Source organism: Festucalex cinctus, chromosome 13, assembly GCF_051991245.1.
Source record: "Festucalex cinctus isolate MCC-2025b chromosome 13, RoL_Fcin_1.0, whole genome shotgun sequence".
NCBI lineage: Eukaryota > Metazoa > Chordata > Actinopteri > Syngnathiformes > Syngnathidae > Festucalex > Festucalex cinctus.
Window position 1 is genome coordinate 5,415,660 of NC_135423.1, and position 16,981 is coordinate 5,432,640.

General features: G+C 38.1%; 2 protein-coding genes across 2 annotated transcripts in view; one reads left to right on the forward strand and one right to left on the reverse strand.

The window, feature by feature from the left end:
- Nucleotides 1-16,981, forward strand: part of dph1 (diphthamide biosynthesis 1) — a 226,629-nt gene that overhangs the window by 34,543 nt on the left and 175,105 nt on the right. The window contains exon 4 of the mRNA XM_077541010.1: nucleotides 1,259-1,379. The gene's annotated coding sequence lies outside the window, so the exon portion shown is untranslated. The remainder of the gene's footprint in view (nucleotides 1-1,258; nucleotides 1,380-16,981) is intronic.
- Nucleotides 1-16,981, reverse strand: part of rtn4rl1b (reticulon 4 receptor-like 1b) — a 145,330-nt gene that overhangs the window by 18,494 nt on the left and 109,855 nt on the right. The gene's annotated exons all lie outside the window — the stretch shown is intronic.

Consider the following 16,981-nt stretch of genomic DNA (forward strand, 5'->3'; position numbering starts at 1 on the left):
ACATGGAATTCTCTGATTGGCTGTTGACCCAGCAACGCGATTAAAGATTCCTGACATCACAATGTTATTACAGATAGTTCCTGACATAACCAAACATCATATAGCATTACAGATCCTTGACATCCCATAGTCTGAAACTAGTGGAAACTAGATGATTGTTACATCAGTACAAAACAGACACTTGACCTCAACTTAACAGGTCATGAACTCAAACCTAACCCAGGCGTGACCCCAGACATGAGACAAGACATTACTCCTGCATGACTCGAGTCATGACACTCTTCTCATTTATAGTATTTGAAAGGACAAACAAATGCTTTTGTTTGGGAAATTTTAGAAAATATAATTTATTGTAGAACTTTACCCATGAGTTTTGTTTTTGTTGCTTTGCTGCGTATTCTTTGTAAAAAAAGTTTTGCAAAAAAAAAGTTTGTTTACCTGGTTCATCCAATTCTATTCAATAGTCATTTTATGTATTTAATTATTTATTTATTACAGTTAAACTTTTACAGTTTGTTGTTGGGGGAGGTAGAGAGAGGGGCGAGGGGGAGGGAGGGAGGGAGAGAAAAGACAAGGAGACACAGAGAAAAGGAGATGAGAGAGAGAGAGAGAGAGAGAATCTCGTGTCCTGCTTATGGCAGTCTCCGCCCCTCGTACCAAATTGCAGCTTTTGCGATTTTTCAAATTAATTCTCCTCCATGGCGATGTCATTCCAATTTCAATGAATCATTTCATCCGACTCACAGTTGTGAGGTTTGTGATTCAAATCTCGAACGTGTAGAACCTGAACCAGTAGAACCTGGGCTGAGATTCCAACCCAGAACCTCGTGACTGAGACACCGCCACGAGCGCACCGTTACCCGCAATCAAGACATCGATTATTCCATAACGTCCTCTTGACGCACCCGTTTAACTGTAAGTCAATATGATAATGATGCTGATGATGACTGTTGACGATAATTGCCATATCTATTTACCGTTTAATTCGCCGACAACAAATCCCATTAGACAATCCCAATCATCTCACTGTGATTCCCATAAAAACGTAAACAAATCATCACGTTGTAGCTGCGTGCCATTTTGCGGCTTAATGCCGAACGCTGGCGCCGTGTTGCCCTTTTCAACACAATGCTGCTTTCTCAGCTGAGCGCTAAACGCTCATTAATCCTCCGCCGTATGCAACAAGTCAACTGCGTGCCGCGCTCCCCTGGACATTGAACAATCATTTTAAATGCTTCTTTTGTTTGTTCCCTTGCAGATGTTCTGCTCTGCTCCAACCAGCCCACCAGTTTGTTTTGCCCATCGCCACAGAAAGAAGACGTGTGGGCGGCCGGGAGATCATACGCAAATGAAGAGGGAAGAGGTGGGCGGTCCGTACGGTAGGTTTAGCCTGGGGACCGTTAATATGCGGCATACAACTTATCTTGTCTGGAGAAGCAAAGGAGGGGGCATGGGGGGTTAGTATCATGTTAATGATAATTAGAGGTAAAGACAATGAGCGCATTTCATGGTGGGATAATGGAGCGAGCATATCGTGCATGATGCAAACGCTTGGCTCGGCTTCTTATTCACGATAAACGCTTCGCATCAAGTTTTAGAGCAAAGTGTTAAATAATTAAACAGCGGCGCTGAAGAAAACAGCGTTAATGAGCAGGTTTATTCGCAAATAATTTCTATGATGTCTATACTATTCGTGTTTTAATGATCATACAATCCAAAACTAACTTCTACTTTTTTTATGCACTAATGGCTCCATTTGGCATCAAATGTCATTTTTTTCTTTCAATTCAAGAACATATGCCAGTCATTCTCGAATCATTGTACCGAATTCAATCTTAAAGCCTAGATAATGGTAAATTAGCTGTAACTTAAATAATAATAATAATAATAATAATAATAATAATAATAATCAGTCCAGCACATTTGTTTAGAACATTTCCACTGCATTTAACTTAAGTGCAATATGTGTGTATTCAATCATTTTAGAATTGTTTGGTTACAGATATTTTTCAGGTGAAATTTGTATTTTATTTTATTTTTTTATGTATGTAATATTTTTTTTCTAATCATTTGAATGCAGTTTGTATATTTCTAATTCAACGTATGTTGGCACATTTTTTTAATTTTTTTTATTTTTTCAAAGTGTTTCAGTACATCTAAGCAATTAGATTAGTTTTAGTGGACATTTCAGTTGATCTATTTTGATAGCTTTTAGTTAATATTTGAATATATCTAGCCGTATTTAGATTACATTTAGTTAGTAATTCAATAGATTTAAGAGTATTTCAATAACTTTTAGAAAGTATTTGTGTACATCTAGCATCTAGGAATATGTATATTACTTTTCAGCATTTCAGTATATTTAAGTCCATTTAGGTAACTTTTAGCAAGTATTTGAGTATTTCTATGAGTATTTAGATTACATCTATTCAATATTTCAGTTAGATTTAAGAGTATTTCGGTAACCTTTAAGAAGTATTTCAGTTCATCTGAGTACTTAAATTACATTTAGTGAATATTACAGTAGATTTAAGTATTTTTGGTAACTTGTAGGAAGTATCTAAGTGCATTTATAAGTATCTCGATGACCTTGTAACCTTTAGAGGAAGTATTAGGAGTATTTAGATTACTCTTGGTGGGCATTTCAGTAGATTTAAAAAGTATTTTGGCAACTTTTAGGAAATATCTGAGTTTATGTTTGAGCATTTAGATTACCCGCTGCTCTTGTTGGGCATTTCATCGTTTAAAAAATGTTTGACACAGAATAACTCCGCTCTCTTTGCAAACACCTCTGAGCCATCTGCATATCAATTGTCGAGTTTGAAAAGATTGCGTGTAGTTTTCTTCTTCAAATGGTTGATAAAATAAGGAAAAGTTTCCGTGTTGTCAAGCTTCATAACTGTGAGCCTCAGAGGAATACACGTGCAAACATGAACCGGGCTATATCATGTGTGATGTGCAAAAAAGCAAAACATACACACACACACACGCGGCTTGGGGATGTTTGAATTTGCCCATTTATTGCACATCTCGCATGTTTTGTAGATTGTTTTCCAAAAGTGTGAATGTGTGATAGTCAAGCTTATTTCCTCACTGCCAACCATGCGGTACTGCGATAAGATCATCTCGAGAGGAGAAGGACAAGTTGTCGCAAACAAGTGACACACAACAGTTGCAGTGTGGCAGCACAATCACTCTTTCGCCTCTTTTGCCTCACGCCAAATTTCAATGTGAGAGCCGGGACAGAAGATTCAGTGTTACCCACTTTTTGCCTTTTCTGCACAACCCAAATGGGTCAATCATGCCTTGTTGCCTCAAATGGGTGCAATCAGATCATGCGATGACATGAGCAGTGCACACTTTCACACTACGCTAGTGCTTACTAACCTTGATGAAGGTATAGAACCATACTAGTTTTCCGATATGCATATTATTTATTGAAAACAATGATTTTTTGTTTTGTTTTTAAAATTCTAGACATAAGTATAAGGTTTAGTGGTAAACAAAATGAACAGGGAGAGTAGTTTTTTCATCGAATATGCCTCACTTCACCTTGAATTCGGAAAGTGTTGTGTTCTTGTCTTGTATAAAAACAGCAGAAGCCCCGGAATTGAACCCTGTGGAACACCAAGTGTGAATTCATATTGCACATATTTGTCCAACCACTCCCGTGTTTACCTTAAAGTAAACACAGCTGAAATGCTCCTATTTCACTTGCCCGGAAGTTACATGTCAGGCTGGTAAGGAGATGTTTTTTTGTTTTGTTTTTTGTTTTTTTTGGTCAGAGGACAAATGGTGCCAGAGCATCCCTAGTTTTAAGGAGGTATAAATAGAAACGTTTGGCATTACGTTCAGGTTTGGAGTGGATCATATTGCGTTGAGGAAGAGTTGTGTTTAATGTTTGGGTTTGAGAGGTTAGGATTGACAAGTTAGGGGTGACGGTTGAGTTTGGTTAGGAAAGGTTCAGGATTTGAGTTAGGAGACATGATAAAGTTTGGTGGTCTTGGGTGCTTTTGTCACTTTTCTGGCAGTAGGGTTTTGACTTGCTCTATCTCCCTATTTTGGTGTACCAGATTTCCATTCGTACTGCAGCCATCTTTCTACGGCTAGCTACAGTGCAAGATAATGCACCCTGCTCTGACTGTAAAATTTATCCTTTTTTTTCTTTTTTTTTTTCTTTCAACCTAGATATTTTATGAACTAACGATGATAAACAGTGATGCAACTACAGCCTCTCAATCAAGAAGAATTATTTGTTTTATGAATATTAGATTTGGGACATCTTTTTTTTTTTTCCCTCAGGGAGAAAGTTAGCTATTACTCTGGGAAGAACTCCATCCGATTGCCCCAGTTTGAAAATGACAAAATAGAAAATGAAAGCATCTCTTTTGCGTATCAACAACGTGTCTGGTGAACGCTGCATTTCAGTTTTACGATCCACCTGCCCCAAAGACATTATCATATTAGCGCTGATGTGCACATTTGGTTTTCAGCGGCCATAAAAGCAGCGGGAGTGCTTTTATTCCACTCGTAGATGGTGAAATAGAATCTGTGCGGAATCAATAATTTGATATTGCATGCTGTGTGTTTGTGTGAACGCCATACTTTTCATCAGGAATTCAATATTTTGAAGCATCAATAAGACTGGCAGGCAAAACCCAGAGGAAGCTTCAATTCGGAACGAGAGCTTTCATTTCTTTGAAAAAAAGGGGGAGTCACAGTAAACAGAAAGTTTTACTTTTAATCCCGGGCAAACTCAATAACACTCAGTAACATTTAACAGTATCTGTAAGGTTCTGATCACAAACGAAGATGTCAACATATTCCCCTTAGTGCGCTCCTGATGATGGCAATTTAGCTTATATGATGATGTGTCTTACTTTCTGTTGGATTTTTAAACCAGAACCCATCAATTTTGTATTTGTTTGAATATTAACAGCAGTTAAAGATCTTGTAAAGTGTTTTCAGTAAATTGTAAATACAAAGAATATTTTGGAGGATTAGTGCTGCAAACGTGCAAAGACTGAAAACAATTCAGTGCTGAATTATTGAGATATAACCTTACACTCGTTAACATTTCAGTTATTGGATTTTTTTCTGGGCTTGCCTAAAAACAAGCCCAAGTATGCATTTGGGCTATCTGGCATTAGATTAGGCAGCCATCCCCCACTATATAGGAAGTATTCAGCGCCTTCAATCCAATCGTGGGAACGATAAATGTTTCTTACGGTCGCTAGCCTGCTAGCTAACGAGCTTGCTAGCTTGCTAGCTTAGTATCATATTGGTGGTGGGCTCGTCCAATTTGTCACCACCTTGCTTGGTGTTTTGTCAGTCTGTGGGTCCACATAACAGACACGTTAAGGAATATTGAATATTTATTACAGTCACTAGCCTGCAAGCTAGTGAGCTCGCTAGGATGATAGCTTGCTAGCTCCGGAGTAGAATGTCAACAAACAGGCTGGTCCAGGCTGGTGTGTGGGTCCACATAAGAGAGTCACTTTAGGGAAAGTTATCTGTGGACTTGACATACTTGAATACATTTGATTGACAAGTGAAAATTGAGTGGGGTATGTTTCCCCCTAGAGCTTTTAGTGTATTTTATTTTTATTTTTTATTTTTTGATTCTATCAAATTTAGCAAGGTCGTTATTAACAACCCTCTCCTCTGTGGTGCGCCAAATTTACAGTAGTCGTTATTTTCACTTTAAAAGAACTTGAAATTATTTTTACACATCTATGTCTTAATATGTACGTATGTAGCGCAATCTCCTGCAGCCAGCGTATCATCACAAATCATGAGTCAAATTATGATCTTAACCTCCGTCTAACCCCCTGAGCCAGTCTCATCGATCAAACCCAGGTTAAGAACCACTGTCTTAAATCCATTATATCATTTGTTAAAAATTGTAAAACGGTAAATTGTAATACTTCTTTTGCATTACTGTATACATTCTCAAATAAACATCAATCAATTCAACCAAGATAGATAAGACAAGCTGAACGTGCAAATTGCAATTCCCTCTATTATACTTTATTTGATATCAATAATGATTGTTGAAATGTTATCGTTAATTGCCATTGATGCTGCTCTCATAAAACATAAAAGAGATTTAGAAGCCCACGTCTTCCCCCCACCCCCCCCCAAAAAAAAAAGTTTTATTATGTTTGCTTGCTGAAGGCTATATCATAAGAAGGCGGTGAGAAAACTGGGAAACCAGAGAAAATACATGGCAGAGTTCAGTCGACATTTTACTTTGACACTTATTAAAGCCCTCAACTTCAAGAATTCCATTTGGAAACGCTTGACAAGCTCAAATGCGATCGCCTAATGCAGTGAGAAATGCAATGCAATGCAAAGTTGCTACTGTGAGGGAGAACACCCCGCATGACATTGAAGTAATAAACTTGTAGCTGGAATTTAAATGTCCCATCTGATGCAATGTCATGCATGAGTTATTGCAGGTACTGGCTTGCTGGGCTTGGACGAGAATTTCCCCCCGGTTACAAAGGCTCACCTCGGAGCGCTCGGCTATGCAAACCAGCGATCGGAGCGCTCACTCTAGTGACAGTGGAAGAATATTTATTCGAATGGATGTTGCGAAGAAAGCGTCCGTGCTTGAGGCCCTTTCACACTCCAAACAATCTTCTTAATGGCTGTCCCAACATGCGACAGGCGCTCATTATCTCAGGACAGCAGCTTTTCTTTCAGCCAGCTAATGATTTTCCCTCCAGAAGACACACAAAAAGCCCAAATTATTATTTTTTTTCCATTCCCGTGGCCTCGCCCGAACTCCTAACGGCGTCTCATAGCTCTGATCTGGTGCCATAAATTAGACGTTTAATCGTATCATTAGTAATCAACACAAGAAGCGTCTCTCCCGCGCTTCTCTCTGGCGCGCGTGATGAAAGCCGACGAATGCAAAGCGCCGTGATGTTTTCTCTGCGAAACCTACATTTGTATTTGCAACTGCAAATTAGGCTGTCGGAGCAAGAGAAGGTACGAACACAAATAGTTTAATACGTTCTCGCTTGCAGTGGAAGGGAAATAATGATGCAGAGCCCCGTGTTCTATCTGGCTGATGAAGAAAGTTCGCCGAGGTTTCGGACTAGACCACAATAAAGAAACGTAGATGGGCTATTATTGAAAAAGTAATTATCACAGTTATTGTAATACAGCTTAACATATTGTTTGTTAAAAAACACATGGAAAGAAAATGTTGAAAAAAAAAAAAGTTTACTGAACGTAGAATATTCAATTTCAAATCGCTACTGCCACCTGTTGACGAAAAATGAAACTGCACATCCCCTTCTTCACATACACAACGCACACATGACGTCACAGCCGCAGACAGAAGGCGGGAAATTCAAACCCGAGTCCAGTTTGAAAACTATTGGCAAGAGGCTTGCAGCAGTACCCATTGTGAACAGCTAAAGTGTTAATCTGCTCATTAGAAGACGTTTCAGTCATAAATGGTCACATAAAAAGGCTGTTGTAAAGATATTTTGGGGAAAAATTCCATATAGCAGCAGACAAAAAAGGGCAAAGAAAATCGCAAATTATTTTTCAAAATTGTTCAGTCCGACTCCATTTGTGATCGGCAACAGAACAAGATTATTCCATTCAATGTCACAATCGCAACCCAACTTGATTTGCTGTCGTAAAATATTGAACAGGTTTATCATTTACAATTGACGGCTGAGATCAGATTGGGGCAGAAAAATTCCTCTTCACACCGCGAATTACAGCACAAACATGGGGATCGGATCATATTTAACATTTTATGCAAAATCGGTGATCGGCTGTTAATGTCTTAATTTGCCAAATCGATCAAGTGACGCCATTGATCTCATCCATGAACTAGGACGGTACGTTATATTTCATGTTTATCAGCATTTTTTAAAGAATTTTACGTATTTTTTTTCCCCATGCATTCCAATTGATGTCAATTATATGTTGGTTTTCGCTACCCCTTGTCATGTCTGGTGTAACGCCAGGGTTAAGTTTGAGTTCATGACCTGTTAAGTTGGGTTCATGACCGTGAGGTCAAGTGTCTGTTATGTACTGATGGAACTAGCATCTAGTTTCAACTGGTTTTAGGCTATGTGATGTTATGTGATGTCAAGGGAATCTTTAATCCCTTTACCTGGTCAACAGCCAATCAGATAATTCCACATCAGTCCTGTTACCCACATGTCTAGCCACAACCAATCAGATCGATTCCTTGTCTATATAAGCCTTGTGAGAAGCGTGTGTCTTTGTCGGATTATTACCACTGTTCCTCTGTGCAACTCCCGTTGTTTCTCGTCTAGTCAAGTTATGTGAATAAATAGTTAAAATCTTATTTGTGCCTGCGCTCTGGGATCCAATCAACTCCAGAACATAACACTGTCCACAAATGGCGGCGTTCGACTGTCGAGTATAAACATTTTTGAAATAGATATATTGTTCCATCGTCTGATCGTATCTTTTTTTTTTTTCGCTCGTTGATCGCTTCTCGGCCGACAAATCCTGATTGTGCAAAGCCTGGAAGAAAAATGATGCAATTATGTGGGCCTCTTGCCTTAAAAAACATCTTACATTACTTTGCTACCAGACAGACGAGACGAGAACCTACCGTCTTGACAGGCGAGAAAACGTTGATGAATCTGAACCAGAATTAATGATAACGTACTCTCTCATGCATTTTTAAACTTGATTTGCTGCAATGATGTTCCTTGACGATGCCAATATTTTCATATGAGCTATGGCAGGCTGTCAGCCAATGTAAAGTTCAAGCAAGCAACGAAACAAAAAGTTGAAAGGGAACGTCTTGTTGTTCAGTTGTTTGCACTAACTCGCTTCGAACTTGTAATTTTCTGACTGGGTTCATCTAAATCCTTTTTGAACCTGTCGGCCCGGCTGCAAAGCCTGCAAAGCTCCATTTTTAAATTTTTTTTTTTTTGAGTGCACCCCCCTGTTTAAGATCTAAGACGAGCAATCTGGCAACAGACAGAACTTCTCCAGTGCCAGACATTTAATGGAGCCCCTTTAATAGCATCTTTACGGCACTGTTGGGAAATGTTCCACTTTGTTCTCATGTTCTTGTGGACCCATTTGTCATCTCGCCGATGAATTTTTAATAACAACCACGGGAGTTGGAGATCAAAACTCGACGGCATACGCAACAACTAAGTTTCTTGGAAGATACATAGTGAGGGTGAAAAAAAAAAAAAAAACGTCTTAAGTCGAAGCGCTCTGCACTTTTCTCCTCCGAGGCTTGATTGACTGCTGGAGGATCTTCACGCTCCAACATCGCCAGTAATTACACGTTTCTTCAAGCATCGCCGTGTTAACACGTGTTGTGGCTTCATGCGAGCTCGCATCCTTCAATTACAGTGCTCCACTTATTGGAAAAAGGTGTTGTGTACTGAAAGGTTTGTATCCCAGATGCAGACACAAATAAGATTTTCTCCATTTATCCACATCGAGAGGCAGAAACGCTGTACACAGGACAGTTGGACAGTTGAGTAATAATCCGGCAAACCACACACAATTCTCAGATTGCACCTACAGACAGTGGATAGTAAAGGACTAAAGAACACCGTCACATAGATCCCCAACATCACCCAAAGGATTAAAGGTTGACATCACGAACAGCACGTTTTGTAAACAGACACTTGTTACAGCAGTACCTAAACAGACGCGTAAAAGGCACATAACAGGTCATGAACTGGTCATGAACTCTGGCGCATGCGGCCCAGGCCATGACAAAAGGAGCTGTTAATATTCTTTCTTGTTAACTGCTATCTCATCTTTGCCACCTAGCCATGCATCTTAGCCATTTCTATTTTTCTGAATAATATTTTTATGTTTTGGGGAAAAAAAAAAATCCCCCCAAAATTCTCTTGAAAACTGAAAAATAAATTATTCTGAAAAGCTGAAAAAAAATATTCCAAAAAACTAGGGTAGGTTTTTAAAAAATTGAATAAATGATATTGATTTTCCTATTCCATCCTGATAACGATTCATAAAGCCATGAATCGATTATTTTAATCCTTTTCCCATAAATTCTCTAAACGCTTGTGAATTGAAATCAAATTGATTGAAGAAATTAGATTCAATACCCTGCAAAAAAATAAATAAAAATCATTCTGAAAAACAGTCAAAAATTATTCTGAGAACAGAAAAATAATCCATAAAATAAAACGGAATCTAAAATTAAAAGCAAAACAAAACGTCCCGAAGAATTACTCAGAAAAGAGATTTTATTTAAGTGAAAGCAATACACTTCCGTATGATAATTACTAATTGTACAAATCATCACTAAATTTATTAGTGAGTATAACGTAGGAATATAATGTACTATCTTAACAGACTTACTTTTTAATTAAATGTTTTTGTGTGAGAAATTACATTGCTTTTTGTACCTTCTATATTTAAAGCTGTACAATGTCAAAATTTGGCCAAAAATATCTTTATAATAGCCTTTTTTATTTGACAAATTACATTACTTATTTTTGTTTTATAAATCCTTACGGAATTTTGAATTACATACCAGTGTGCAGCTGATAACACATTTAAAAATCATTATTGAATCATTTCTGTCTTTTAGCCCATCCATTAAAATAAAAAAATGTCAGTCGGTTATGATTTATATTGCCTTTTGCACAAAACCCCAACATCTGTCCATCCGTCCATCCATCCTATATATTTTTTTTTAATAAGCGCCCATAGTGCATCTGACAGACGCCATCACCATGGCTGAAGGGACAGCCTTTGCAGGTCAGGACATGCCGCTGAGTGGCAGCTCACACAGATGTGTTCACCCTGACTGACTGCTGGCTCAACTCCATGACAACTGGTAGCACCTGCAGAATATTCCATATTCGGGGCAAAGCAGGGATTTTGCCCTGTAATTCATACGTAACCTTAAAAAGGGATCAATATGTAAGAGCTCAGCATATTGTCCAAAGAAACTGAAATTCCATCCAATTGAATTTTACATCAAAGAATGGGACATTATTAGCAAAGGTCAGCAACCCGTATTACGCTCTCAAACTCGCTGTTTATGCAAAGCAAGAAATGTCCACTCATGTTCGAAATTATTTCGAAAGTCTCTCAAAGCGCAATTGCTTCCTTCCTAAATGTGTCACTGCCATGATTAATACAGTAACTAGCACACACACACAGTAGCTTTCACTTCACATTTCACAGTCTTGACTCTGCCTGCCGGCACTGCAAGCTCAGTCCCCTCCTTAAAAAAATAAAATAAAAAAATAAAAATAAACACTAAACAGTCTGAAAGAGAGCCTGAAGAGTATCTATTGTACTGCAGCACAATACTGTATACTGTACAGTTCAACTGATGACAGTGCCAAAAGCGTCTTGGGGTCTAATATAAATTCCCTATGACTTCAGATCAAATAGAGTTCGCTCCCAGATATTTTGTAGTACACAGTTCACCAGTCCACCTATTTGTGTTTTTGTCACGTCTTCAGGTGCCGTAAGATAACTGTTTTAAGATCATTCTGATAGAAGCAAAGTTTAGCATTGGTTGTTAGCGGAATTTATGAAAATTCACTTAAAAACAACAACAACAAAAAAAGAAAAAAAAAGTGGCTTTTAAGAACCTCATGCTAATTAATATTCTTGCTTGACAATTAGTATTTTTTTTTAGGTTTGCTAAGCAGTGACACGCCAGCGACCTCACAATTCCACTGGTATTTATTATTATTTTTTCTCTTTTTAGAAATGTAATCATCTGCAAGCCGGGTAATATTGTTTTGGGAATTAGATTAAGGAAGTTGACCTTAAACATTTCTTGACAATATGTTATATGTGACCTCACTAGTCTAAACATGACATTGTGATTAATATTACATTTGTGGAATATGAGTTATGCAGCAAAAATCCAGCCTCTTTATCCATCTCAGATGACATCACAGTTGCGCAATGCTCAAGCAACGACCAATCACAGCTCACCTGTTTTCTGAAGCTGAGCTGTGATTGGTTGTTACATGAGACCGGAGCAACTGTGATGTCATTTTCACTCGACAGCAAGTGGCAAAATGGCCGCCTTCTAAAAAAACAAAAAAAACAAAAAAAAAAAACACCTCGACAGGAAAACCAAAGAAAGGCGAGTATTTCAAGGGTAACGATAAAGGGATTTTACGATCCGTTAGGCTATCTTTTTAATGATCATGTTTTGCTTTCTTGCTGTGGATGTTTCAGAGGTGTCGTTTTAAAAGTACAGAACATAAACTGTTGCTTGACAAGGGACCTTCTGTCAAAATAAGCTAGCCATTAGCAGTAAGCTAGCAGCTGAGCTACATTCTTGATGGCGACAAGTCAACGCTCACAATATATTGAAAAACAGGACTCAAATTAAACGTTTCGTTGTATTAAATACTACCCCGCTGACTTGTACTAACAAATGTTCAGAAACACCCTTCATGTTTAATTTAATTAATTTAAGAAGGAAAAAAAATGGCTGCCTTCTGACACTGATTAAAAACTGCTGGATGTTGCTGTTTAACTCATATTCCAAGAAATGTATTTTGGATTGACTTCTTCTTCTTCTATGGTTTAATCTATTAATATAAGTAGTTGTTTTGGGGTATGTCATTTACTGGCCATTTGCAGCAAGGCTCCATCTCGACGCCCCCAACAATTTTGGGGTTTTTACTATACTGTAAAAACTGCAAACTGAAGACTTGTTGTTTCCCCCAAATGTTCTCAATTTCGGATTGTACTTTCACTGCACACACTCACATTTTGTTATGCGTGATGAACACTTTCTTAGCTTCCGACACTCAACATACATCATCAGAAATAATAGTCATTTAATGGATTATTGTTTCGACTCAAGCTGGCTTCCCCTCATTTCTCTACAAGCCAACATTTTAAATCATTTCTTAGTTGAACCACTCAACCGATTCGTTTTATCTGATGGGTAAAATGAAGCTCATTTATTGACTGTGGAAAAGACATTTTAGGTTTTATGTCATAGTGATAGAAAGATTAGTTCTTCCCATGCGCTCTTATTTTCTGAATTCCTGTTCATTATTTTGTTCACCTGTGGCTTGTTTGTTTGTTTGTCTGCCCTCGTCCTGTTTCCCTTGTTGATTGTTCCAGTTCACAATCTGTTTCTTTTTATTTCGTTCCGACTTGGGTTTTGAGGGCATTGAGTCCAGGTGCTCAAAACATTTTTTTTTTCTTGCTAGTTCACAAAACCAGGCCAACAAACAATTACTATGATAACAAGACCAGGCTTGGCTCAAAATGAATGCGGTACACACATGCCGATAAACAGGATGAATTTGGAGAATAGTTTAAAATTAGGGATGTAACGATATCCAAACATCATGATACGATATGATCATGATATGAAGGTCACGATACGATAATTATCACGATATTGCGGGGGCGTTGGCGATATTTAAAAAAGATCACATTATTGTAAAAAAAAAAAACGACCTCATACTAAAAAAAAAGCACAATATTGTGCTTTTGTACATAACAGCAATGCATATAAAACCACCTACAATCTCTAATAACAGCAGTGAGGCTCTTACTTGCTAATGCAAGCACACATTGATCGCTTCACAAGCAAATTAGGTTCGCCTTCATCTGACAATTAGCATAATTTGAAACATAGAAGGCCAAAATATCCCTAATGAAAATTAAATTGCACTAATAAAATAGCCACTAGAGGGTGCTAGAACTGCACAAATGGAAATCAACCTGACTTTTTTTTAACAGTTGTGTTCCTTTTAAATATTGTGAACATGACGACGACGATATTGTGGCAGATTTAATATCACAATATCACGATATTGCCCTTATCGTGACATCCCTATTTAAAATCACAAAACACAAATCTGTTACGGTTGTTCAAGAATAGGTGGTATTAAAGACCTTGATGCTTCCTATGCTGCCCCCCCCCCTTTTTTTTTTTTTTTTTGCTCTGTCGCTTCAAGCTGTTGGTTTTTAAGCTTTATACTGCGTCACCCCCTCTGCGCGTCCGCTTATGTTTTCTGTCTCAGCACTGTCTGCTTCACTCTCCTCTAAATTGATTTGTTGGGAGGGATTTAAGTCGGATATATCAGCGAGAGCAACCCCACCCCCCACCCGCTTCTCTCCCCCTCTTGCCGGTGTGCATGACATGAATAGTCTCCCGAGGAAAAGAGTCGCACTTTGTCATATAATGAGATTGTGAGTGATTTAAGCAGAAGATAATTATAGATTAAACGTGTAATCCTAATGCTCCAAAGGCAGACGAAGATACTCGGCAAGATTAGCTTGTCGGTAGCAGGACGATTGGGGACACCTGTGCCGCTTTTTTCTTCCATCTCAATGTGACCGGGGCATTGGATATAGACATTCTTTTTTGTGTGTTGATGTTGGTTTGTTTTGGATGAATATGAAAGGCTGGGGGACCAGGGGAAAAGAACCCAATTGAGCACAGGCTTTGTCTGAATTGTTGTTTCGTTCCTAATTTGACTGCTGCGAGGTTAGTTGATTGGTGCTGCTGGTGTATTTTCGCCAAGGATTGTTGTTTTGGGGTTTAGCGATGAGAAATCTCTCACTTATAAATGACCCTACTGAAGTCGACAGCATGTATTTGATCTTTTTCACTTTGTTGCATCGGAGCAATGGGATACTAAATAACATCTGGACAGTAAATTACGACATGACCTACAATCAGGGGTGTCAAACTCATGTTAGCTCAGGGGCAGCATGGAGGAAAATATATTATCAAGTGGGCCGCATCTGGAAAATAACGGTATATAACTTAAAAACGAATGCCGTCATTTATACGCAGATTTTTTTGGATCAGCCCTAAATTACGGAGCTAAACTGTAATCATATTGTTCCAAAAAATAACACGAATGCAAATGGAACGTAGCAACATTTTGCCGGTATACATTCCGGACGTGTTAAATCGACCTGTTTTGCATATATATTGTTCCCAGAATGCATTGCATGGCACAGTTAATGATGTTTATAAGGATGTTAATCCTTGTAACATATATTTGTGTTACCAGTAATTGAATTCGTGTCGTATTTAACATGTTTATGTCGGTGTTTGATTACCAAAAAATAATAATAATTAAACAAACTGTAGTTTAAGTTGTGTGTAAAATAATGACACCCAGGATGACGATTGCCCGTACAAGTTGCATTGCTCATCTGAGGACTGCTTGTGAAATTACAAATCTATATGTTTTGATCGTGTACAATTTTTTATTTTTTATTTTTTAACTTTACAAAATAATTTCGCGGGCCGGATTAAATCCATTTGCGGGCCAGATCCGGCCTGCGAGCCGTATGTTTGACACCACTGACCTACATTATACGTAATACATGATAAGTAATTACATTTACAGTCTGATGGCCAAACATTTCAAGATTAGGATGTAAAGTTGGCTGCACTTAGAGAAAAGGGGGTGAATAATTTCGTATGCCCTACTTTTCAGTTTTTTATTTGTAAAAAAAAAGTGTTTAAAATATTGTATACATTTCATTCCACTTAACCTTAAGGTTCATTTAAATCAGGCAATTTTTGACATGTGTTTGGTTGGTCTGCTGTGTAGCGTCTAACTTTGGGCAAGATGTGAGGTACTCCTTGGACTGGTCTAAAAAACATAGCCAAGAAATTGTGCCAAAAATGCAAAAATGCAGATGACAACAAAAAATGCCCCCAAATCCTCAGAGGCATTTGAAAATGTGCACCCCAACAACAAACTATCCCTCCGCCTTGTCAGCACGGTCCACGAGGAGCCGTTTGCGCCGAGGAAAGATACTCGGTCAATGTAAATATGCATTTGTTGTCGCGCTCTCCCTTTTGATTGATTTTTCTGGCAGCGTTCACGCTCTCTGCGGAGTCGCGCCGCAAGCTCGCGCTGCATTGATCAACACAAGTCCAGCTGCAATACCATACAAATCCATCACGACAGCCCGGCTGCTTTGACTGCCGTTGCAAGCCGCCTGACAAAAACAGGTAACGGCGATGCGAAACTGCAAATGCTAAACGACTGCCAGGGAGACTTTTTGCCATCACGAATCATCTTCATTCTCGAAAGCTTTTTTTTGCCGTAATTAGATTTGTGAGTGAGCTGGAGCCTACCCACAGCTGTGCTGCACTGTGGACCGAGCACACTTATAGACAAACCATTCGCACCTACAAATTATGAGTCCTAGATGAAGCTACAATTCAGCACCCTTCATAGTAGCAGTTAGAGGAACGTGTGAACAGTGGTGAGAGATGAGCACAAATATGGCCAAAGTGGCAGGTTAATCAGAAATGGGTGTTTTAGCAGTTAATGAAAACTAATGGAATAACTAAAATATTTTCGTTAAAATAAAATTAAACAAAAATGGTTAAAAAAAAAAAAAAAAAAGACAACTAACTGAAACTACATCTTAGGTTTATAAAACTAACTATAATTATCGTGAAAATGTCCTTTGTTTTTGTCTCTGTCCAATAAGTAGCTTAGTAGCAACAGAAGAACCAAGGTCAGTTGTTTAAGTTGTTTTTACTTTATTCCACAATACCTTTTTTTTTTTTTTCAAATATATATATTGCTGGTGGGGAGCCCAAAACCGAGATCGTTACTTTTTAGGAATCCGCAAGAATGGTATGTTTACTCAACTATTATCATTGCATCATCAAACAGAGCAAGCCATTTCCAAAGCCATTTAGATTAGTCAATAATTCCATAAAACGACATCCACACCCGCGGAGACTGACCAAATTTTATTTTTTTTTGAAAAAATATGAAACTTGCCAAATTGTGACTTGACCCGACACCAGCAAATAAATAAAAATAATACTAAAACTAATAAACACTAAAATGAAACCTTTTTTTTTGGGGGGGGGGGTAAAAATAAAAACAAACTTGCTAAAAAATGAAACTAATTCAAACAACAACAAAGTCAAAATGAAATTAAAGCTAACTATAATAAAAAAAATAAAAATAAAATAAAAATCCAAAACTAT